The following is a 26,583-nucleotide window of genomic DNA, read 5'->3' as shown; positions in this document are numbered from 1 at the left end:
ATAAAATTTACACCACATCCTGTCAAAGCTGTCTAATTCATTATGCTGATGACTATCATTTATTTCTCAAAAAAAGAAAGAAAAAAAGAAAAAAAACTCACCTTCTTCAAATAACTCAAAAGCTTTCCCTTCCTTGTAAACCTGGCTTGGCAACTCTCAGCTGTTACTAAGTAAAAATTTAAAATCCACTCTCAGTACAGTTCGTTAAGTTGTTCCTCACACTAAACTCTTAGTTGAGACAATTGATGAAAATCTAAAACTTGATTTCCATATCCAGAACAATATAAAAAATCAAAAACTGGGAATGCTATATAGGCGCAAACTTTATTTTTAGTTAAAGACATCTACTAGAATCACCTTTGTTAATGCTTACCTTTTACCATCACTATTATAAAGTGTTCCTACTCACTTAAATCAAAAATTAAATCTTGTTTCAATAAAATAACTGAATTTGCAACTAGTTCTACACACTATACTCATCACTGTAATTCCCTTCAATCACTCAAATGGCTTGAATTATCAAAGCACCTTACCTATCTATAACACAAAACTGTTTGTAACATTATTTTCAACTCATTACCTACCCATCCCTTTAATCTGTTCCACACAGCTATATTCCCACAAGATGACTGACAGCATCAGACAAATTGATACTTTCACTTCATAAACCCATTAAATCTGCCTGAACAAGCTTCTACTCATATTCTGTCACCAAAGCCTGGAACAATCTTCTTATTAATATCAGCTCAAACTGCAATCTACCTCTCTTCAAACATACATTAAAACAATTCTTAAGTTAAGCAGGTATCTGTTACTGCTGTAAACCCAGCTAAGAAAAACTCCCCTTTACGCCTTACCTTTCCTCTATCCTTTCCTAATTTCTTTTTACTTTTCTTTTTTTTTTATTTCTATGCTTCTCTTTGCTATTCTCCCTACATCATGATTAGTATACTTTATCTACATTTCTATATCTATATTTTTTCTTTTTCTTTTTTCTCTGCTTCCTTCCTTCTTTCCTTAATCTCCAGCCACCCTTCCTTTTGCCACTGATTTCTAATTATTCTTAGCACTCTTTTCTTTATTCACTGTCATTAACCCTCCCTTTCATATCTTAACTGCTTCCCACCTGATTTCCTTATTTTAGTTTTGGTCAAATATTAATTTCTTCTTATTTTTGGCTCACCTGTCTTCCTTCATTTCTCTTATCTAATAATGTTTGTTTATTTTTTTACTTTAATATTAAGTATGCCCATAAATGTCAATATATATATATATATATATATATATATATATATATATATATATATATATATATATATATATATATATTTGACTTCAATATAGATTGCACTCATAACTGACATTATTGCATATTTTATATCACTGTGTAATTGATGATGATGTTGATATTTTTTAATATTATTTCTGTACTTGGAGCTTTTCTCTCTGGGCTTCCACTGAAAATGGAAATGGTAGACCCAGTCAGACTTTCCCAGTAAACAAATGTCAATACATTTATTATTTATTTATTATTTGTTGACCAGGAAAGTCCAGCTAGGACAGAACCTATTTTCAGTGGAGGCCCAGGAAGGGAAGACTGGGAAGAAGAGCTCCAGATGCATGTGTTTGGAATGTGAGAGGAAAGCAGAGCGCCAGGAGGAAACTCACCTGAATGCATGGAGGACATGCAGACTATGCAGAAGGCACCCCAGCTGAGAACTGAACTGGAGAAACTCTTTCTGTAACGTAACAACATTAAATTCTACACCACTGCACTGCCCAATGAATAAATACTTTTCCCGGTTCCTTTCAATCTCAGCAGAGGATTAACATAAAGAAGAAGCACAACAAAAAGGTATATTGTGCCCTGCACTGGTTTGGTGTATGGATAGGTAAAGTATGTTATACTTAGAGTGCTGAGGTGCTGGTCATGCCTTAATGTCATCCTGCCATCATCCAAAATGGTCAGGTTTTTGGGGGCTTAAGTTATTATTGTGGTGGCAGCACTGCTCTCCCCTGTGTGGGATGCCAATAGCATAAGTAACAGCCTTTTTCAATCTATTCCAGGTATCAGCCTTATACTGTAAATCAGTATAGTCCTCATGCAGTCGGATGCAGTTTTACTGCTAATAATGGATGTCCAGGAACATCTTAGATTCCTTCTCACACCACCTCTGTGCTCTAAAAGGAGCATTACCCTCACCTTCTCTAGGAATATATCACCTCTGATGATCTCAGGAAAAATGACAGTTACTTGGTAAACAAATTTGTTCTTGTGTGCCCCATTCTTTACTTAACAATGCACATTGAAGGGAATCTTATTTATATGATGGATAGCAAAATAATAAAATGGTGGTACGGAATTGTTATGTTTTTAATTGTACTTTAAGGTGTGAAACATAGGACTCCCCCATCCTTCTGTTTCCTGCTTCGAATAAATACTCAGTGGTGACTCCATCTTCAGATGGTCAAAGACAGCATGATCACTGGTCAAACTCTTCCATCTGAAGATTGTGGAACATACACTTCTTATAATGTTGAACAAATGAGCAACATGTGGAGCACTTACTGACAGATGACCAACAATTACAACACCCAGGAAATTCACAGCATGGTTAAAATGTGTCATGTTAGAGTTATAGAAAGCTGTCATGTTAGAGTTATAGAAAGCTGTTTTGATGAATTCATATTATTCACTGTAATTTACCATAGATATCAGTTAAGTAAATTGCTAACATATCAACGTGTGACAAACCCTTTCAATGTGAAAATGTGAAGAGCGTTGCTATTTATAATTTACATTGAGGAACATTACTTATAATGAGATATACTTAAAAAGTATGAGCTGTACAATTCCCCTGTCCTGTAATATGGGCTTCCTGTGCACTGAGCTTTCCACGGGTGCTCAGCATCATGTAGACGTCAATGCAATGTTTGTTAGGTTTATCTGTCACACAAACTGAGCTATTTAAAAATAATAATGAGATGAGCCACCACTAGCATAATCACTGCACCCAGAGGATGTAATATATTCGATATGTGTGCCTAAAAGCCTAGTTCATCAACAATTTAAGGAAAGCAGGCTTATGTTTGAATCCTGCAGACCTGATAAATAATTGTTGAGTTAGAGTATTATCTGCTTCATGATTTATATTGTACTTTTAACACATGACATCTTTGTACTAGGGTAGTTTTTTGCATCCACCTTAGTTTAAAGCTGGAAGTGTGGTCCACATTTTCAATTCATCTTATTAGATTTTTGCAAATCTCTATGAATAGGGACATTGCAAGTGCACTGATAGTAATAGAATGCAAACATGTTACCATCATCATTAAAATGCACCATACAGCATGCAGCATTGTGTACTATACACATATGTGATTACAAGTCAAAAATATATATACTAAGGTTGTGCCTAGTGCTTATTGTGCTTGCTAACTTGCTTTCATGTGCTGTTCTTTTTGGTGTCAGAGATTTGTGCTTGGGACACTTCATAATGCTTGACAGTCAAGCTAAAAATCTGCATGCACATATTTTACTTTCAGCCTCCATTAAAGTGTGCCATCTGCTTTAATATTATTATTGTATTATATGTGTGCTAGGATTTGTAACACCCATATAAGAGCAATTACTGACAGATGACTATCAATTACAACACCCAGGAAATACACAGCACTACCAGGCTATACCTCGTATCATGCTTTTCGGCCCCAAAACCTGGACCGAACCACAAAAGGAGGGGGAGTTTCCATATTTATCAAGGGTATCCACATCTCCAGGTTAGTGGCATTGCACGAAGTATTGGAGACCATCCATGCAGATTTGCAAAAAACTAATAAGATGAATTGAAAATGTGGACCACACTTCCAGCTTTAAACTAAGGAGGATGCAAAAAACTACCCTAGTACAAAGATGTCATGTGTTAAAAACTAAGGGTAATGCTGCTAAACGCCAGAAGTCTTAACCTCAAGATGCACGCACTCGAAGCTCTCCTCAGTATGGAGAACATCGATATCTGTGCAGTGACAGAAACCTGGTTCAAGGCTCCAGAGAGCACCCCAGCACTACCAGGCTATACCTCGTATCATGCTTTTCGGCCCCAAAACCTGGACCGAACCACAAAAGGAGGGGGAGTTTCCATATTTATCAAGGATATCCACACCTCCAGGTTAGTGGCATTGCGTATCAGAGACCATCCATGTGCAACTAACAGTGGGAAAGACTGCTTTTCAGTTTATAGCATCCTACAGACCACCCTCTCAAAGTCAGGAATCCCATTCGGCTTTCCTGAAAACATTGGAGAACATGAAGATCTCTCCGAACACCATTATATTGGGCGACTTCAACTACCCAAACATTGACTGGGAGCACTACTCAAGCCCCAGCACCTTAGCCCAAAGATTCCTGGAAATTATAAACTCAAATGCTATGGAACAACTAGTCACCACTCCCACAAGAGGGGACAACATACTAGACCTGATCATTACCAACATGGGGACTTTATGCTCCACACCAGAAGTATATCCCTCATTGGTAAGATCAGACCATAAATTAATTTCACTGGATGTCCACATCCCGACCCCACCCCCAGCCCAGAAAACCACAGTGAAAAACTTCTCAAAAGTGAACTTCTCACTTCTCAAAACCGAAGTGGAATTCTTCAAGGCCCAAGGGCCAGTGGAAACTACAGCCCAAACTGCAGAATCCTATATAAATGCATTCTACGGACATCTCCAGGAATGCATGGATCATGCTATCCCAAACAAAACCAAGACCCAATCATCCAAAAGCAGGCATCCAGTCTGGTGGACCCCTGCCATAAATAAACTGTACAACAGAAGGAGGAAGCTACTACATGATAGAGCAAAATTCCTAAAAGGGAAGGCATCTCTGATCAGTACTAGCAAAAAATTACGATCCCTCATAAAATCCTCCAAGGCCAGCTTCGAGAGAAAAATTGCACAGACACCAAAGACAATCATAAGGCTTTTTTCAGTTATGTTAGAAACCTGGGATGCAACTCCCAGACTTGTTCTGAGTTGATTCTAAATGACAAAAAATACACTGAACCCACCGACATCGCCAATATCCTGGCAGACAGGTTCAGTGCAAACTTCTCCACCCCCTCCCCCCCAAAAGAGCAAGTATCTATCCTGGCAGAGGGCTGCCTCCCAAACATCTCAGATGCTCAGGTGAAGGCTGCCCTCTCCAAAGCAAAAAACACTGCTTCCATGGGACCAGATGGCGTCCCAGGTCACGTCCTACATGAACTACAAGAGGAACTAATCCCTCAAATAAAACAGCTATACAATCTCAGCCTCACTACAGGATATGTGCCCACAGAATGGCGTACAGCAACAGTGGTCCCACTCCACAAAGGTGGAGCCTCTACGGACCCTGGAAACTATCGCCCCATAAGCCTGACTAGCTTAGTCTGCAAGGCTATGGAGAGGATCATCATGGAGCTCATAAACAAAGACATTGGGGACCTACAGACACTAGATCCTACCCAGTTCGGCTTTGTCAAGGGCAGATCCTGCCTTTTGAACCTGGTTGACTTCTTTGAAACAGTCACCAAAGCCATAGATGAAGGGAAGGTAGTCCACAAAACCTATCTGGACCTTGCAAAGGCATTTGACACAATACCCCACTCGGGCATCATAGATAAGCTATCCAGCTTAAATATAAACCCCTATGTCACAAGATGGGTCGCAAACTGGCTCAAAGACAGAACCCACAGAGTGAGAGTTGCTGGAACCATGTCAGACTCGAAACCGGTCACAAGTGGCATCCCACAGGGTTCTGTCCTGGGACCACTCTTGTTCGGTATATACTTTTCCGAGGTACAGGCAAACGTGGGAGGACTATGGCTCACCAAGTTCGCAGATGACTGCAAACTGGGTGCCATAATCAACTCTCCAGCTGACACAAACATCCTTCAAAAAGGTCTCACAGAGACAGATAACTGGTGCCAGCACCATGGTTTAAAGCTAAATGCCAAAAGATGTATAGTCATACCCTTTGGCAAAAACAATGTGCCCACAAATTACCACATAGGCGGAAACCCATTAAGTACAGAGAAAGTTATTAGGGACCTGGGGACCCAAGTTGATAGCAATCTCTCCTTTGAAAACCACATTGCCAAAGTGGTTAGAAAGACCTTCTACATAGCCCACCTCATCACGAAGGGTTTCACATCTAGATCAAGAGAGGTAATCGTGCCCCTTTATTCATCCCTCATCAGGCCCATCATAGAATACAATGCCCCTTTTGGGATGTACCTTACCTGACACCTGCAGCAATTAGAAAGACTCCAAAAGTATCTCACCAAGAGGATCAAGGGTCTCAAACAGATGCCATATGCTGCTCGGTTAAAAAAACTCCAGCTCTACTCAGTTGCATACCGCCTACTTCGAGGCGATCTATGCCTGACATACAAAGCTATGTCAAATCCAGAATGAATGGACATGCTCCACCTCAGTAAATCTAAATCCCTTAGAGCCACACGCTCAAGGGACTTGAACCTCAGCACAGAAATAAATAGAACTTTCTGGAGGGACAGGTTCATAACCCAGAGGCTCCCTTCGCTCTGGAATAGAATTCCAGTTCATGTGAGGCAGAGCACCTCACTGAATCTCTTCAAGAAGAATCTCGATAAGTGGATGGGGGATCGTAGGTTCGTCCCAGGGATTACTCCCGTGTCACTATTAGACAGAGGCACAGTAAACTAAACCTTAAAAAGGGCACAGTATACTCAAATCAAGGGGTGGCGTAAGCCATACAGAATCGGGCTAGGCTTATAATTGCCCCAGGGCAGATAGCCTAGTATGAACCTATGAACCTATGAACCTATGAACATCTGTTAGTTCCAGTGTGCTTTCCATGCCAGCAAAGATATGCTACAAAAAAAGGAACAGAAAGATGCATCCACCCACAAGCCAAAATTTACTGAGTCAGAAAATGAAATGGTTTTAGAGGTCTTCTGTCTCAATGGAATATGACTATTTGCTTACAAGTCTGTTGACTGGCCCTTCACTGACTGTCTGGCATAAGGTTGTCAACAGTGGCAATGCTATGGGTGGTGAGGATCAGAATTTTGATGCAATGTACCACCAAATGACTGGTATTATCTGTACTGCCACCTACAGACCAGTATCTGTAGCACAGGAATGGAAGGTGGTGGGCCATGGGATATCAAATGAACCAGCAATTATGAAGATGCAGGAGCTTTGGCAGTAACACCTCCAGAGAGTTCCACAGTGATGCTGGATGTCGGAGCTGAGATTGATAAGCCCAAAATTATTTCAACTGATTCATAGGTTATTATTAAGCTAACTGCCCTTGCAAGACTAGCCAATTATCCCTTGTGAGACTCAAACCCTGCACCTTGTGTTTGTAAGGTGAACACCTTAACCATTAGGCCACCCTCTTTCTCATTTATAGCTGTTAGTCATGTTAACAGTTTTTGATCCCTGTCTCACTTATGTCATAGAGATACAGCTGGCATACAGGTGCAACATTCACCTGCACAAGATATGGGCAGGTTTATAACCTGATATTGGATTGTGATGATTATACTGATATCACTTGCATGTGTAGTTGTGGTGCTGGGTCACACTTGCACTGGATATGTTTTCTTTTTGTGTATTCACAGCTGACACTTTTTCTGGTACTAGTACAGCAGAACTTCACAGCTGACACTTTTTGTGGCACCAGTACAGTGGAACTACCTGTCATCTGATGTTTGATTATCTTTAGTCTCTGATGATGATAGTGGGGGGATGATGGCATACTCAGGAGATGCAGAGCATATGGTGGACACAGAGTTTGATCCAACATATTCTACTCAAAGTATGAACACAATATGTATGCCTGTGCCTCCCCAGGACACAATACCATCTGAAAGTGGGCAAGTTGACAGGAACACTATGGATCACAAATGTGTGTTGAACTCCAGAAGAGACAGAGAGACAGAGAGAGAGAGAAAGAGTGATAGCTGAAACAGAACCTAGCAGTCATGTGTAGGGGGACATCAAAACAGGGGTGTTGGTAATGGTGCTTACTGGAGGTATGGTTACTGCCTTCCTCCTTAGATTGGTGTGTCAGTAGCTGCCATACAATGCATGTGCAGGGCTATTGTGGAGGTACAGGCCAGTGCATGCTGACACATGGAAGTGCATGAGCCAAATTAGTAATTTACTGGATAGAGTGAATCACACATTGGAACATGCAGTGTTTACTCTCAGTCTGGGCTGTCCTTCTTGGATGTTAATTGGTCTGGCCAAGGATGAGTGAGATCCCACTCGCACAGTGTTAGCATGTCTACTGCAACTTTGGTTTCAGATGTGTCTAAATCCAGGAGAGGCAGTGCCTGTGGTTGTGTTGTTAATCATGATGGCACATCATCCAGCAGACATCAGTCCTGGTCAGGTAACACACCAACATCTATCCAGGGTTGTGAAACAGCCAATGCAACTCCTAGCATAGCCATCAATTGTGGATGGGGGCTGCATGGGAAGCTGACCCCTCTGTCTTGCATGACCTGGACCTGTCAAGTAGGCCATGGCTCAGTACTGCACAATATTCTGAGGCTCAGTCCCTGAAGACACACACAGACACCACCACAGCCCCTAGCACATTCCAGACATTCACTGACCCTGTCCCTTCCTAACATTATCCCCCCTCATAGCAGTTCTGACACTTCCCTAAAGGCATGATTTCTTTTTACACCCTTCACTGCTCCTATTCATACATCTCTCTGTGAAAGATATGCAGTCTTGCACTCCCTTTCCCACCTGTGCCAAGGATGGTAACTGTGCCCTGCCTTTTGTACGTTACTATTGGGATGCTTATATCTGATATACAGTGTGACCAGCCTGTGCATGGGTAAGCATTGTCTGGTGGTTATTGCATACATTAGATATACTCGTTATATCTGCTTGGGTGTTCTGTAGTTATAGACCCCTCTCACAAACCGTTGATAGAGATCACATGTGTGCCATATATGGGAGTCATGGAAACTATCTGTGTGTCTTACACATGCATTGCAGATGATCCCTACTGCATTATAGACCCCCTGGCAGGTGAAGGTTTGATACCCTATGTGGTTCACAAATCTCCTTCCCAAGTCATTTGGTGTTTTTTTTATTTCCGCGTGTGTACAGTCTATGCCTCCCAGTACTTGAGGGACGTGGGTCATAGCATGGAAGTCCCATGTGATGTTTATTCTCTCCTCTGAAGTATGTAGGAGCCACATACACTCCCACCAGGGAACTGGTGGAGTATTCTGTAAGTAGATTCCTACTATACCCACCCCTTCAACTATGCCCCCTATATGTTGCTGAAAGTTCCCTGCAGCTAGTATATGTAAAGCCACACATACCTTTGAAGTCAATGGGATGGTTAGTCCATGACTCCCATGGTACTTTAGATGAGGTCAACACATGCCCACTAATTGCTGCACTGTGTCCTTGTTCTCATGGTAATGGTACCCTATGTCATTCTCATGGATGACATGGCATGAAATGTTAATCATGGTCGTAAGCCCCTCTGGGGGTGATGTCATGCACTTATGGTAGCAGCAGTTGTTATAAAAACCTCTTAAACTTACAAGGTAACAATAGCTGCAGCAATCCCTAACATTCTTCAGTTGTTTACATTGGTTGAGCATGACCATCTTCCCATTTACAATCTACAGTGGGTTCAGCATCCCTATGCAATGTTTAAACATTCACAAATAGTGCCACCATTTTGTTTTTCCTCATTACCATATGATGCAATTCATTTTACAGTTGTTAGCATATAGTAGGGAAGACATCAGAATTTGGCCTGTCTGCATCACATAGCTGTGTGTTCTGAATAGTACACAACCTGAGTTGTCCTCTCCTTGTGTAAATTTGCTGAGTCATAATACTCTGGCTCATAAACATATGGCCAATGTTTATGAATCCAGCCCTACATAGTTTATGTATAAGAGTTTTCAGAGCTCATTGAAGGCATGCATCACACAATTTCTGGAAACACTACCCTCTTCCATGTGGATTGATATTGAGTTTGACCATTTTGCCAACGATGCCAGAGTGGCATGCAGTGTCAAAAACCTCAGCTAAATCAAGGTATGCTATATTTCGATTTATCTTCTTCTAATGTTTCTGCAGTGCCTTCAAAGAAATTAACTAGGTTTAATAGGCATGCTCAGCCATTTACAAGTCCTAATTGGCTTGGATATAGAGACTGTAGAGTCCCTATATTTGTGTTTATGATATCCATTATGTTATGGTTCATCACCATCAAATAATGCTAGTGAGGCTTTGTGTCGTACATAAACTCCAGCTGGAATGCTTTCTGAATAATGAAGAGATTTTGACTACATCCACATGGTCCTGAAGAGAGACAAGATAATGTGCTGAACAGGCTTATAAGACCATCAGGACAAAAAAAAAATCTTTCTCTCCCCTTTTCTCTCTTCAAGCCTTTACCTGCCTCCAACCACCTGATGTCCTTCTCTGTTCCCTTTATATGCCCCTCTCATATTTTTAGTTAATACTCCAGGAGAGTTTAGGTAGCATAATTTGATTCAGCGTGATATTTCTCTCTTTCTGCATCCTTTGCATGCAATCTGATATCATGTTTTCCTTCCCTTACATACCCTACTTGTTACAACCATTCTGTGAGCAACTGGTAAACAAGCCAACCCTTCATATTCATGGGAAAGGGGTCAGCAGTGCCAGTGATGTGGGTTTACTTACAGACTTCAGTAACAGCTAAGGAAAATCATGTTTCTATAGCAGTCAAAATAAATGTAAGTAAGATGCTACAACCTGGCAATACTTCTCACGTTGTTTGCTCAAGAATTCTGGGTGGAGCCAAAAATAATGGGAGACAAAGGCTAAACCTCAGGAATAATTTTTAAGTATCACTCTTTTACATCAACATGCATTTTTTTCTGAACAATAAGAAGCATGATACTCCAACATTTATCATTATGGACAGACTGTAGCAATTGGTGATGTATCAGGAAGTCCATCGCCTCCATACTGACCACTTACCACCCAAATCGCCATCTCAGGTCTGAAAACAAAATGTTATTATCCATTCAGAAACCCAAACTCTCAGCTGGCCAAATGCTGTACTCTCATTCTGTCTCCAAGTTATGGAATAATTTCCCTCCCTCACTCAGATCAATCAATAATCCTGCTTCCTTCAAAAAATCCCTCAAACTACATTTTTCCTCTCACCGGCTATGCCCCCGTACCTCACCTAACAATCCCACCACCTGAATTCCTTGTCTTACTATATTCACAGTTTAACTGTTGCAATTCACTAAGGATTTTTCTGTGTGTACTCCACCATAATTTCCCAGCACATAACTTCCTTCCCAAACTTTACACAGTTTAACTATCACAAATAGTAGGGATCTTTTGTATGTAATTAATGCAATTACAATGTCCTTTTTACTCAAATTCTTTTTATGATAATGTAATTATAGCAAAGACAATATCCTATTTTTTTTCTTTTCAAATTATCTTCTACTCATTCTATGTATCAAGATTGTTTCTTTTACTTATGTATTACTATTGAATTGTAATTATATAATTCTGTGGAGCTTTTCTCCCCGGGCCTCCACTGAAAATGGGCTTTTCTTGGCCCAGTGGACTTTCCCGGTCAACAAATGCAATAAATAAATAAATAAAATAAATAAGTCAATAATTTTACAAGAGACAGTGCAAAAATATGAGTCAAAACGGGGATATTCAGCAACATTTTGGACAGTTGAGCGGTATTAATCTGGACAAAATTAGCATAACAAATTATGTACATTTTAAGGCAAAATGCAATTATATTTCATTATGACTAAATGAAAGCCAGTACAATGATATAATGGAACATCATTGTTAGGTACCATTGCTTATTGTAGATATTAAAACTCATTCTTGTTAATTAGTTCACTTTTTCATCAGAAGATTGAGACATAAATCCTGTTAAAGTTGGTTATAACCTGCCTGAGATATCCTCCAATAGACTAAGGAAAGCACAAGAAATTGAAACAGATTTGAATAATCATGAGTGGAAAATTGTACAAACACAAAATATTAATTGAACTTCCTTTTGCACAACTGTTAACTGGGACTTTTTGCACTGTAGCAACTCATGAAATGAGAAGCAAACATCTTTATTACAAGCCATTGCAATCCCCCACATTATAAAAAAAGCTCAGTATATAAAACACCTGTAGCCACAACGAACCAACAACAGCTCAAAACAATGACAAGTTCAAGTCTGGAAAAGTTCAAGAAATATTTTAATGTACACAATAAAAGGATAAGCACTTTCATCCACTATAAAATTGAACTCCTTCAGATGATCTGGTTGTTGTTTTGAGTTCAGAATATAAAGCTGAAGCTGAGATATGTAGTGCCATCAAACTTTCAAACTGACCAAAAAGGCAGAATATGTAAAACTGAGAGCATTTTTTATATTGTGACTTCCAAGATTATCTGCAAATATACAGAGCTGAGTATATATTTTTTGGTTATAGAGTTTGTTAATTGTTGCTTAGATCTCTGTTAAAACTGCCCCCCCCCCCCATTTTCTGCCATGTCTTCAGTTGGTATAGTAACAGCTGCATTCAAATTGCTGGAACCTGTGTTCTGAGAGACTGCCTTACAGAATATCTGCAAATATACAGAGCTGAGGATATTTGCTTTGGTTATAGAGTTTGTTAATTTTTGCTTAGATCTCTGTTGAAACTGTTGTCTCACTGTTCTGAGAGACTGATCGGCAAATATTCAGAGCTGAGAATATTTTTTTGGTTTTAAAGTTTGTGCTGTTAGTTGTTGCTTAGATCTCTGTTGAAACTGCCCCCCCCCCCCCCATTTTTTGCCGTGTCTTCAGTTGGTATAGTAACAGCTGCATTCAAATTGCTGGAACCTGTGTTCTGAGAGACTGCCTTATAGATTATCTACAAATATACAGAGCTGAGTATATTTTTTGGTTATAGAGTTTGTTAATTATTGCTTAGATATCTGTTGAAACTGTTGTCTCACTGTTCTGAGAGACTGATCGGTAAATATACAGAGCTAAGAATATTTTTTTTTGTTTTAAAGTTTGTACTGTTAGTTGTTGCTTAGATCTCTGTTGAAACTGCCCCCCCCCCCCCGCCATTTTCTGCAGTGTCTTCAGTTGGTGTAGTAACAGCTGTATTCAAATTGCTGGAACCTGTGTTCTGAGAGACTGCCTTACAGATTATCTGCAAATATACAGAGCTGAGTATATTTTTTTGGTTATAGAGTTTGTTAATTGTTGCTTAGATCTATGTTGAAACGGTTGTCTCACTGTTCTGAGAGACTGATCAGCAAATATACAGAGCTGAGAATATGTTTTTTGTTTTTAAAGTTTGTACTGTTAGTTGTTGCTTAGATCTCTGTTTTGTCCCATCCACCCTCCCTATTTTTGGTTTGTAGTTTAAATTTGGTGGCTTTTGCAGTTGCCCGCCCCACTGTAGATTTGACCTGGGACACTCCCCCAGTCCCATCTCTTTACCACATTCTACCTAATAAACTCTTTCTGCACTTGAGTTTAGTCCTTTTTAATTTAATTGCATTTTTTAAACTGTGTTTGGTCTAATATTGCTGCATACTCAAGTGTGCTAGCTTGCACTGCATGTGAATTGTTTTTACTACTGTTTTTGCTACTTTTCTGTAAAAAAAACTGTAAGCCTGTTTCCTACGCTTCCTGTAACTAGTGTTCCAGATATAGATTTGCTGTATCTAGGACTGTATTTAAGCTTCTGAGTCCCCCAAGCCTTTCTGTGTTGGAGGGAAGCCTTCTGGCTTATCAGTTGGAGTGGTAAGCACTAGGTAACCTGTCTACCACATAAAGAGTGGTTCTGGCCCAGAAATTGTAGTTACTGGCTGTTTGGGCAATCTTCCATCTCTATCAACTTTCTGATTTGAAAGCCTGCATTTGTACTTGTTTCTGTCCTGTAACTCGTCTAATGCAGATACAACCCTCTCCTCCTACCACCCAACACTACAACCTGTGTGAGATGCACTTATCTAGCCAAACTGGAGGTAAAGCTCTCTCCATCCAAGACTGAACTTGACAGTCATGAGGAGAAGGTAAACATTTGCACCACACCACACTCATCACATAGTCTCACTAAATCTACACCACCAAAATCCACACATAGTAACACAAAAACATTTTCGGAGGCTCTCAATAATAATCTGTCTAAGCAACTGAGACCTCCAAAGAAGAAATGCAAGCATCCTCCATCCCCCAACACAACCCAAATTACACACAGTCCACAGACTCAGTATGCCACTCAACCACAGCCAATAAGGCAAAACAACGTACCCAACACACTAGTCATAGGTGACTCTATAGTCAGGCACACTGATGTCCCACTTACCAGGCTAAATAAGGAGAATGTTACTGTCAGCTGCCTGTCGGGTGCCAGGATCCGCCACATAACCCACGCACTCAGGTCACTCCACAACAAGTACAAATATGACTCTGTCATTGTCCATGTTGGTGAGAATGACCTGAGATGTACCTCCCTGGACTACATGAAAAGAGACATGGAGGAGCTCTCTGATCTTGTAGCCCAGGCACGTATGACCCTAGCCCTAAGTGGCATTCTGCCATCACCCAGAATGATACCGCAGTACAAGGGCAAAATGATTGACTTTAACAATTGGCTAAGCTTCTGGTGTCATTCTAAGGGGATCCAGTATCTGTCTGTTTGGAATGACATGGTCGACAGACCATGATGCTTTGCCAGAGATGGCCTGCACATGTCACCCCTGGGATTCTGGATACTGGCTAAGGCTCTTGTTGCCCCTATAGTGCCTTTTTTAGGCAGGGTTCAAATAAATTCACCACCATAACAGGAACAGGCAAGCAAAAACTGAGGGTACTGCTACTCAATGCTAGAAGTCTAAATCTCAAAATGCACTCACTCAAGGCACTCCTTAAAATGAAGAACATCGATATCTGTGCAGTGACTGAGACCTGATTCAAGGCTCCAGAGAGCACCCCTGCACTACCAGGCTATAACTCATACCACACTTTTCGGCCATGTAACCTGGACCGAAACACCAAAGGTGGAGGTGTGTCCATATTCATTAAGGATATCCACACCTCCAGGCTAGTTGCTCAGCATAATGCATCCACGGTTATCCAAGTGCAACTAACTATGGGCAAAACTGCAATCCAAATTGTAACTTGCTACAGATCCCCCACCATGCCCCAGGATTCCCACTCCTCTTTTCTTGATGTACTGGAAAATATTAGGGTTCAACCAAAGACCCTAATAATGGGCGACTTCAGCTACCCCACCATTAACTGGGAAATCTACTCATGTACCAACTCCTTAGCTCAATGCTTTCTGGAATTCATAAACTCCAATGCCCCATATCAACTTATCCACACCCCCACCAGGGGCAACAATATCCTAGACCTAGTCATTACCAACATGAGTGACCGGTGTTCCACACCTGAAGTCAACTCCTCGTTGGTCCGATCCGACCATAAGCTTATCACCCTAGATATCCACATCCTGCCCCTCCCCATTAAGGAAACCACAATAAAAAATGTCTCCAAAGCCAACTTCATGCTTCTTAAGACAGAAATGGTGAACTTCATGACACCCATGCAGATGGACAATACAGTTACAACTGCTGAATCCTACACAAATGCACTCTATAAGCACTTACACGAGTGCATGGATCATGCTACCCCAAACAGAACCAAGACACTATCCTCCAAAAAAAGGAAGCCAATCTGGTGGTCCTCTGCCATAAACAAACTGTCCAACAGAAGGAAGAAACTGTTGCAAAAGAGAGTAAAATTCCATGAGTGGAGGAGCTCCCTGGTCAGCCTCAGTAAAAATCTGAGATCCCTAATAAGATCCTCCAAAGCTAGCTACAAAAACAAAATCATCACTAATTCCAAGGACAACCACAAAGCATTCTATAGCTATGTCAAGAATCTAGATGGCAACACCCAGATCTGCTCTGAGTTACAGCACAAAGGCACGAAAATTACAGAACCAACTGATATTGCCAACATCCTGGCAGATAAGTTCAGTGCTAACGTTACCCCCTCTCACCCCCTAAAGGGCCCATATCTGTACAGGAAGAATGCAGTGTCCCTGTAATCACAACTATGCAGGTAAAACCTGCACTCTCTAAAGCCAAAAACACAGCATCCATGGGACCGGACAATATCCCAGGCTGCATTTTACACGAACTTCAGAACGAACTGGCTCCCCACTTAAGCACCATGTTCAATAATAGCCTCACATCAGGCTTTGTGCCCACTGAATGGTGCACAGCAACAATTATCCCACTCCACAAAGGGGAAGCCACCACTGATCCCTGGAACTATTGACCTAGTCACCTGACAAGCCTGGTATGCAAGGCCATGGAACGTATCATCATGGAACTCATAAACATAGACATTGGTAACCTCCAAACTCTGGATCCCACCAAGTTCAGGTTTGTGCAAGGCGGAGGATGCCTCCTGAGCCTGATTGACTTCTTTGAGGCAGTCACCAAAGCCGTGGATGAGGGCAAGGTGGTTCACACAGCCTATCTTGACCTTGCCAAGATTTTTGGCACCATCCCCCATTCTGGAATTATAGCTAAACTCACTAAGCTAGGTATAAATCCCTACGTCATAAGATGGGTTGCCAACTGTCTCACTGACAGAACCCACACTGTAAAAGTTGCAGACTCCAAATCTGACTTCAAAGAAGTGACTAGTGGAGTACCACAGGGTTCCATCCTGGGACCTCTCCTGTTTGGTATCTACTTCTCTGAAGTACAGGCTAACACAGAAGGCCTCTGGCTAACGAAGTTCACAGATGACTGCAAACTAGGATCCATAGTCGTCCCCAAATGATGTGGACAGCCCACAGAAGGGCCTCACTGAGACAGATGCCTGCTGTCAGAGCCATGGCCTCAAGCTCAATGCCAAAAAGTGCAGTGTCATTCCCTTTGGTAAAAACTCTGTACCCATGAACTACCACATAGGCAGCAATCTACTTAACATAGAATGTGTGATAAGAGACCTTGGGACCCAGGTGGACAGTAGTCTCTCCTTTGATAGTCACATTGGCACAGTAGTCAGGAAGTCCTTCTACGTGGCACACCTCATCATAAAAGGGTTCTCATCTAGGAAAAAATAGGTCATTGTTCCCCTCTACTTGTCACTCATTAGACCCATTATAGAGTACAAAGCCCCTTTTGGAATGTACCTCACAAGACATCTGCAGCAGCTGGAAAGGCCACAGAAGTACCTCACAAAGAGGATTACTGGCCTCAAACAAATGCCCTACACTGACCGCCTCAAAAAACTCCAGTTTTACTCCATAACATATTGCCTACTCCGAGGTGATCTCTGCCTAACATATAAAGCTATGTCTAACCCAGAGCTGTTGGACATGCTACACCTAAAGAAATCCCAGTCCCTCCGAGCTACATGCTCTAGGGACCTAAACCTTGTCACCACAATAAACAAGACACGCTGAAGGGATAGATTCCTGTCTCAGAGACTTCCTATACTCTGGAACAAGCTACCCATCTATGTCAAGCAAAGTTCTTCATTAGCACTCTTCAAGAAAAATCTTGATGAGTGGATGGGAAATAGGAAATACACCCCAGGGATGACATCTGTGTCTCTGCTGGTTAGTGGCATAGGAAAATAACTTTCTTGGATGGTGTAAGCTATGGAATCTTGCTGGCTAGGCTTACGTAGGCCCTTGGGCCGATAGCCTAGTACCTACCTATGAATCTATAAGATGGCTGCACACTGAGTAACTGCTTAATTACAACTCTCCTAGTGTGAAAACAGAAAATCAGAAAAGAGAGCCAGTGAATTTGTCTTTTGCAGTATATTTTAGTCACTGGCTAGTAAGTGCACTACTTGAATGCCAATAAAGAAGAAACTGACAGGTCCTCAAAGGAAATCAAGCATGAATGATACAGAGAAAACTCTGGCAGGGAAGAATCCTGCAGCTGTAAAAACCCGTGCATACTCCAGCTTTGGTGAAAGATATGACTTTCAGTAATTTAGAGGAAAAAATAAATCATATATGTACAGAGCTGATTAAAGTAAATAAAATACTGGAGAAGTATATCAACTCATAAAAAAAGGCTGGAAAAAATGGAGGAAGCTTTAAACAGATATTCAGATAGCTGATAAAACTGCAAAATTAGAGGATGAAATGAAGAAAAATCTGCCTGAATATAAGACTGCTGAAGAAGAGATATTTTAAACATATGGTAGAATTATAGGCCAGAGCATGTAGGGAAAGCCTCAGATTTTCTGCAGTATCAGAGAAACTGGAAGAAACAGACTATATTAATTTTAGGAAAGCACAAATAAGTAGCTGGACTGGTATTCCACAGCAGGAGCTATTAATTGAAATGGAAATTATTTGAGATTTATCAGGGAAGATAGAAATTTCTTCAGAAACTATAGCTGTGGAATGGGTTAAAATGAAAGTGAAGCTTAAAAATTGGGTAGAAATAAAAAACAAAATATGGTTAAGAAGTAACCGGAATTATGAAGAGGGAGTGACAAAGTTTAAAGTATTGTAGAATAGGGGAATCTCACAGAGCAAGAAGACACACAACTGCAGAGTGCTAAAGTTTAAATAAGGGACCACCTCAATAACATGCATGAGTTTAGAAATACTTCTTTCAAGCCACACTTTTTTGATAATAACTCTAGAACACAAAAGCTTTTTGCACAATGGCTCACCCAACAAAAAGGAGAAAGAGCTGTTACCAAGCTTAGGAAGTCTATAACAAGGAAAATAACCAGAGCTCCTACAGAGCTATTAGAAATATTTCAGACATTTTATGAAAATCTGTACAAAACAGAGAAATGTGGAAATGCAAAAAAAAAGTAAAATGGAAATGTTTATGAAAGACTTACATTCGTCAAGGTTAGCGGTAGATGAGGCTCACATACTAACAGGATAGGGATAGGAAGAGATCAGATAAAAATGATGATGTATAACCAATCTACAAGAAAGTGTCCATGAAGAGATGGTATTCCTGTGGAAGTTTGGAATCTTGGAGGAAAGAATGTGATAAGGATCTGGAAGGTTTTAACAGCATTTCAAAAGTATGAGAAGCACCAACATCATGGAACAAAAGGTCGTAAAGCCCCATCAGATCCAGTTTCATTTAGGCCTATTTCAATATTAAACCACAATTATAAAGTGTTTGTGTCTATAATAGCTAAAAGAATGTCAAAGGTGATGCCAAAAGTGATAGAGTGGTTTAGTGGGAGGGGAGGAAAACATTTGATAACATTAACAGAAAAATGATTATGCAGAGGGAAGCAGAATGTAAGAAAATACTACTGTTGTTGGTAGGCCTTAAGGCAGAGAAAGCAATCAACAGATTAAGTTGGGATTTTATGAGACGGGGAATGGAAGATTTTGCATTCACTGACAAAATAATAAGGTTAATTAGGAGAATATATGAGGGATAGGAGGAGAAAATTAAAGTGGGGTGGTCTTCTCTGAAAAGTTATATTAGAATAGAGGAACCAGGCAGGTGTACCCCCTTTCCCCTTTGTTATTTATGTTATATTTAGAACCATTGGCAAAGAAAATAAGAGAGTAGGACATTCAAGGATATAATTGGTATGATAATGAAGAAAATTTTACTTTATTTGCAGATTATATTATTTTGTACTCGATGAAACTAGAAAAGGACATTTCAGCATTGTGGCACATTCTGAGAGAATTTCTTTATGGTATTCAAAATTAATGAAGAAAAAACAAAGGCAGTAGCTTTAAACTATGTACCCACACATGAATTGCTTCAGCAATACCCACATTTATGGGGACATGATAAAATGAAGTACTTAGCAGTATGGGTTAAAAAAGATTCTGTTATGGCAGCTAAGTATATGTGGGAAGACTAAACAAAAGATAATACCAAAGCTGAGAAACTGGTAGCTGTGTTTTATGAATATGGATAATAAGATATAAACAATGAAAATGCATTTAGCTCCTTTAGTTTTATACATAGGTCAGGCATAATTGTTATCAAGCACAGAAACAGTTGTGGATAGCAATTAATAAAGAATTGAATTATTTTCTTTGGGAGAGGAAGAGTGTAAGAGGCAAATGGGATAAGTTGATCCTTCCAAAAGAACAAGGTGGATTGGGATTACCTAATTTGAAGGGGCATTTCAATGCTACACAATTAAGGCTGCTATATATAACACAAGCAGAAAGTTATAATTCATAGGGGAAAGTGATGATGATGAAACAGGGGGCAAGCTAATAAAATAAGGAGATCCTGGGTTTTTGGATGCAGATCCTTAAAGAGAATAACAATAACTGCACAGAATATTATATTCATAAAGTAGCAGAAAGTATTCTACAAACTAAGCCAACATGGGAATGATGAAAGGAGATTCTGTAGATGGGGATGACTGCAATTAGAGGTACAGAGAATAGGCAAGAGGGAGTTGGGATTTACCGGAGAAAACTGGAAAGGAACCAAGGTATTGGGAACAGATAATTAGAGAGGAAAGGTAATAGAATGGGAAGAGGCCAAGAAATTTGTATTGCAGGCTAGAGATTTCATTCCCTATCAAGAACTGATATCAGAGTACAGGCAACAAAAAAGGAATAGGGGATCCTAAGTAAAGACCAGTGCTGAAGAAGTTTTAATAGAATCCAGAATAGGAGCTGCTGTTAAGTGGATAGTTAGTAAGGCATGTGATATATTTTATGATAAGTATAGAAATCAATCAGAGGAGGTTAGAAAGGATTGGGAAGAGAGAATGGATATGCATTTCACAAAGAAACAATGACAGGATATATGCATAGGCCACAAATACATAGTAAAGTCTAGAAGATTTAGTATCCTTGCTTGGAATTGTTTGCATAGGTATTTTTATGCCTCAAGCAGACTCCAAAGATTTTTTCCTCGGGTACATTGCAAAGGTTGGAAGTGTGATGGGGAAGAAAGAAGTAATTGAAAAAATCTCTTTTGAGAGTGTAGTGAGTCTTCATTCTTTAAAAATTTCCTGCAGGCTAGTCTGTCAGAAATACTGGGTGAGCAAACTGTTGTAACTAAGGAAATGATTTCTTGAGTTGTGATACAGAATCAAAATTGCCTAGACACAGAAAGGCCTAACGCCCTATTATCCTATATGTCAAGCAGAGCATCTCTTTGTCCGTTTTGAATGATTGGATGGGTATCTGTAAATTCACGCCAGGGGCTCCACCTGTGGCTCTGTTGGACAGAGGCAATAGCTGCTAATCGTGGAAACAAGAGCAGAACTTAGTTAGGCTTGTAAGGGCCCTTGTGCCATTAGCCTAGTAACTTCTTATTTTATTTATTTTATTTTATTTTACATTTGTTGACCGGGCTAGTCTAGCTGGATACATGTCCTTTTTCAGTAGAGGCCCGGGGAGAAAAGCTCCACAATGAAGAGAAGACACAATACGCTTACATACAGAAGAAATAGCATTAACATAATAATAAAAGAAAACAGCGAGGTTTACATACTGATTAAATAACATTCACATGTTATGTAGATAATTTCTCCCGGGGAGAAAAGCTCCACCATGAAGAGAAGACAGAATACATTTACATACAGAAGAATTAGCATTAACATAATAATAAAAGAAAACAGCGAAATTTTCATACTGATTAAATAACATTCACATGTTATGTAGATAATCTTAAACATGGTTACATTGAGAAGCCGTGAGGTTAAGATTATAAACTCTGAGATGGGGAAGAGACTGAGGTGGTATGAGACCATTGGGATTAGTCTGGTTTAGGACAAGGGCATAACCAGTGTAATTTAAGGAATTCTTTGAGATTATTTTTGAATTGATTAAGTGAGGTCGTTAAGTCTTAGGTTGTTAGGAAGGGAATTCCAAAGCTTTTCGATGGAGTTGGCATAGAGAGCATCACCACCCGCATTATTAGATTTAATGGTTAGTACCTGAACACTTTTTGATGATCGTAGGCAGTTTAGGTTGGAGTAGGGGGTCAGTATTTTGCTCAGTGAGGGGGTTCTATCCGGTTGGTTAATTATTTTAAATGCTTCAGTGAGTTGGTTGAGTTTGAGAAAATTGGGCAATTCTAACCAACCAAGTTTCTTTAGGTTAAGGCAATGGTGAGTACGATAAGGTGTTCCTGTTATAAATTTGGCTATAGGATTATAGGCAACCGAGAGTTTATTTAGATCGTGCTTATTGAGGAACGAAAGTACCGGGGAGGCATATAGGAGGGCGGAGAGGAGATGAGTGCGAGCAATGGTTAGTTTGGCATAAGGAGTTAAAAAGTTCTTTATTCTGTACATTGAGCCGCATTTCTTGTTTACAGACTTAATGGTTTGGGTAATATGCATATCAAATTTAAGCTTGTGGTCAATAGTAACACCTAATAGTTTGGTATTGGAGACAGGTTCAATGATGGTGCCATTGGTGGATTCCACGTGGAAGGTCATGTTGTTGGCAATTGGAGGTGCTTGTCCTAGGGGAGTCGATACAGAGGGGAAAAATAGCAGTAACTTGGTTTTTGTTGGATTAAGTATGAGTTTCAATTCAGAGAACCATTTTTCGACTATAGCAAAACAGTGTTGGGTGACTGCTTGGAGTTTTGGGAGAGAGACGTCAGAGCAGATCAGGATGGAGTCATCTGCATATTGGATGCAGGTGGATTTGGGGATGACTGAGTGAAGATCATTTATGAAGATGGAGAAAAGAAGGGGACCAAGTATAGAGCCCTGAGGAACACCAATGGCGTTAGGGAGCAGGTGGGATAGCCTGTTTTGCCACTGGACAGCTTGTTGCCTACCAGAGAGGTAAGCATTAAACCAACTTAGAGCTAGGTTGTCGAGATGTAGGGTTTCCAGGGTGTGGAGCAGAAGCTGGTGATTGACCATGTCGAAGGCTTTCGATAGGTCAAGAAAGAGAGCAGAGGATATTAATTTATTATTACGGTTGTTACTGACTGAGTCAACAAAGGAGAGGAGAGCAGTGGTTGTACTATGACGGGGGCGAAAACCATGTTGGGTATTGGACAAAAGACTGTTAAGGGTGAGGTAGTGTAGGAGTTGTTTGTGAACACACCGTTCCATAATTTTAGCTATTGGAGACAATATGGCTATAGCTCTGTAGTTAGATGTTTCCGTGGTGGAGGTGCCTCCTTTATGAAGAGGGATGATATATGAGATTTTCCAAATAGACGGGATGGTAGCTTCAGTTATAGTTCTGTTAATCAAGATTGATATGGGATATGCAATGATACTATGATCCTTGCTGAGTTTAATTCTGGTGGCTGGCAAAACAGTAGTTACTAAAAAATGAAAATCAAAGTCTAAACTAACTGTACTAGAAGTAGTGAATATAGTAACATACTGTAGATGAAAGAACTCAAAATGGGATCTTTAGAAAAGGGTAGGAATAAATTACATAGAAGCAATGGAACTGTGGGAAGAACACATGCAGAATAATGTTTGGGAGGAGGCATGTGGTTTAAGGGAAGGAAGGAAATGAATAAGCTGTGTCATGTCTGGCTGATAATGACTGCATAGAAGTTTATAGGTGATGCATGTGAATGTGGTTTGTTTTTATTTATAAATGCATTATTGCCTCTGGCATAAGTGATAATTCAATAAAGAAGTTTCTTGGTTAAATAAAACGATAATTTTTATTTTTATTGTTTTAGGGACAGCATCAGAATATTTTTCTTTATTATCTGGTGAGCACCTGACTGTATTGAAGTGAGTTCAAGTACTTTCCATCAGTTCAGTGCAAACAAAACATTCTACTGAAAGGTTGACCTCCAGTTTTAGTAGATATCTACACCTATCACACGTACATCCAGGGTGCTGTAAAAGTAAATGGTTGCCACTAAGCATGAGACTGTTTGTGTACTACCTCAAGGTTTTAATAAGCTGGCAAGACATTGTCAGGGGTAGAATGTGATGCAATACTTCCATGGGCAAATAATAGTATTATTGTTTTAATAAGAGGGAGTACAAGCAGTCAGTTTCTGACTAGGTAAGGAATTTCTAATTCTTCAGCTTGTAGGTACTAGTGAAGTTCAGTTGTTATAAATACGTGCACAGTGGTAGTATTTTCAGTTATCAGTCTATAAGTTTAACTATAGTATTAAGGACTGATTTGTACTGATAGGTTAACACCTATAAGCAAATAGTAATAGGTGGGAGGATGGCCTCCTGTGCTTTAAGACAATAGACTGGCTGATGTTTAGGGAGGCAAAACATTACTGAGTGAAGGTAGGCAGCAGAACTAGCAGCTTGGCACAGCAAAGTACCTCAAGACTATGCCATAGTAAAGCGAGAGCTATTGCTGTACTGGAAATAGCAAAGGTAACACAGAGACTATACCCAAAAGTTAGAGCAAAAGACTTAAATCCACAAACTGCACTGTGCCTAGCCATCATGCAATGTACAGCTCACTGAAGCCCACCCAAATAATGTGTAATGGCATGCATAGCCCAAACACCACTGCCACTTTCCTAGGAAAATCTGGATACCCAGACACCATAAGTAGCTTTGATAAGAAAAATAACCAATAAAAAAACGAAATTCTAGATGTATGAAGCATCAGTGAAGAAATCAACTCTGGTGTGGGTGGATGAATCAGGCAACTATTGTGCAGACAGTTATACTTTTAAACATCTGTGTTTGATACCTGTTGGGAAAAGGTTGCCTAGACAATATTTGATTGTTAAAATTTGGCATTCATTGTTATTTGTTTGAATGTTTTGTACATCTGATAACTAATTTATTTCTAGTGAATTCCATATAAACAGATGATTTTCTTGATCTTTTGATGACTTCCCTGCATTTCTCCCCCAGCTTTCCTTACGTACCTTATTTCCATACCTGACTTGGCCACATATTTTGCTGTAGTCCTAACACATGCTTTGAGGTACTGCCATTCTTCTTCGACTCCGCCTATTTCCTCCTCTTCTTTGGGTGGTAGAGCCCTGAGTAATTCCTTGAACTGTTGTAATTTCTCTCCAGTCAATATCCAGGTCTTCAGCCTGGCATCTGTTGACCTTAGAGCCTTCTCTGACCACTGCTTGCAACTGATTGTGGCAACCAGTGGTTTATGCTGTGGGCCAACTATTTCACTGGGGATGGCTTTGCAATCATGGATTCTACCCCAGTGCTTTTTCCTTACCAGGAGGAAGTCTACCTGAGTTGCATGTTCGGCTACTGATGTATGTGATATTGTGACTGTCTCTCTTTCTGAACCATGTGTTGGCTACTATCAAGCCATTTGCCAACAGAAGTCTAGAATGGCTTCTGCTTCTTTATTCCTGTTGCCCCACCCATGCGGACCCAGGCAGTCCTCATACTCTGTTCTGTCTGTCCGATATGGGCATTCAAGTCACCCATTATCAACACCAATTCATGTTGCCCTGCTTTAACTAGTAGGTCTTGCAACTGATGTATTAATGCAGTATTTTTCTCACTATCACAACCTTGCTGTTGGGTATAGGCTGAGATTATGAATACTGCCCGATAATTACACTGGAGTCTGACTGCCATGAGTCTGTCATTAAGTCTGATGATATCCATCACTGCCTTCTGAAGCCTCTCTCTCACCACAATTCCCACAACATTTCTAGCCTGCCCCACTCCTGACTAGTAGTAGAGTCTGGGTCCAAAGCCAAGTAGCTTTGCTGCACTGCCCTTCCGTCTCATCTCTTGGATACATAGGATGTCTAGCATCCTCTTTGTCATCATGACATCCACTTCCAAGCTCCATCCTGTCAGTGAACCTACATTAAAAGTAGCAATTCTCAGTTCATGTTTGGCAGGTTAGTTGACTTTATGTCCAGCTTTCACTCAACAGAGCTATCCCAAGTAACCCAGTCTGAGCAACTAGACACCAGTCAGCCAGTAACTTATTGTTTCAGGGCTGCTGTGCTTTATGGCAGGCACACACTGGCCAACAGGGGCACTTATACTCTTCCCACCATTAGCAAGGGTCCCTGTTGTAGGTCAGAGTAGGCCAGGTCCTCATCCCACTTATCACCGGTAACTACACATGTCCATTTTAGTGACATTAGTCAACAGGACCAAATCACCTAGAGACATATTTTACAACATCAAGTGGCTAGCCCTGCCACGGCATGCATTCTGTGATCCATATTCGCCTATCTTGAGGATACTACGTACCACAGTAGATACCCAAAGTGGTTGGTCTGTACAACTCTTCCCCCTATAGGACACCATCTGTGTAAGTAGAATGTGCTTTGAGTCAGTCAAGGCAAAAAACAACTTGTATAACAGCACATATAATGTTTTTATGTTTAGCTGCATATTGTTTTGACTTTCAGTACAGGTAAATTATGGGATAAGAAAGACATTTTCAGCAGGATATAGCATACGTTATTAATTCCTTTTTTCATATAAAACACATTCCTCAAAACAGACGGAGATCATAGCATGTTACAGGGCCCCCCTATGCCACCAGAAAACTATATTAAATTCCTAAATATAATGAATGAACTTACAATTTAGAGAAATTCCATTACCATAGG

This window comes from Protopterus annectens, chromosome 9.part0 (genome assembly GCF_019279795.1).
Source record: "Protopterus annectens isolate FY-2018-M chromosome 9.part0, PAN1.0, whole genome shotgun sequence".
In the NCBI taxonomy this organism is placed as follows: domain Eukaryota; kingdom Metazoa; phylum Chordata; order Ceratodontiformes; family Protopteridae; genus Protopterus; species Protopterus annectens.
This window is presented reverse-complemented; position numbering follows the sequence as displayed.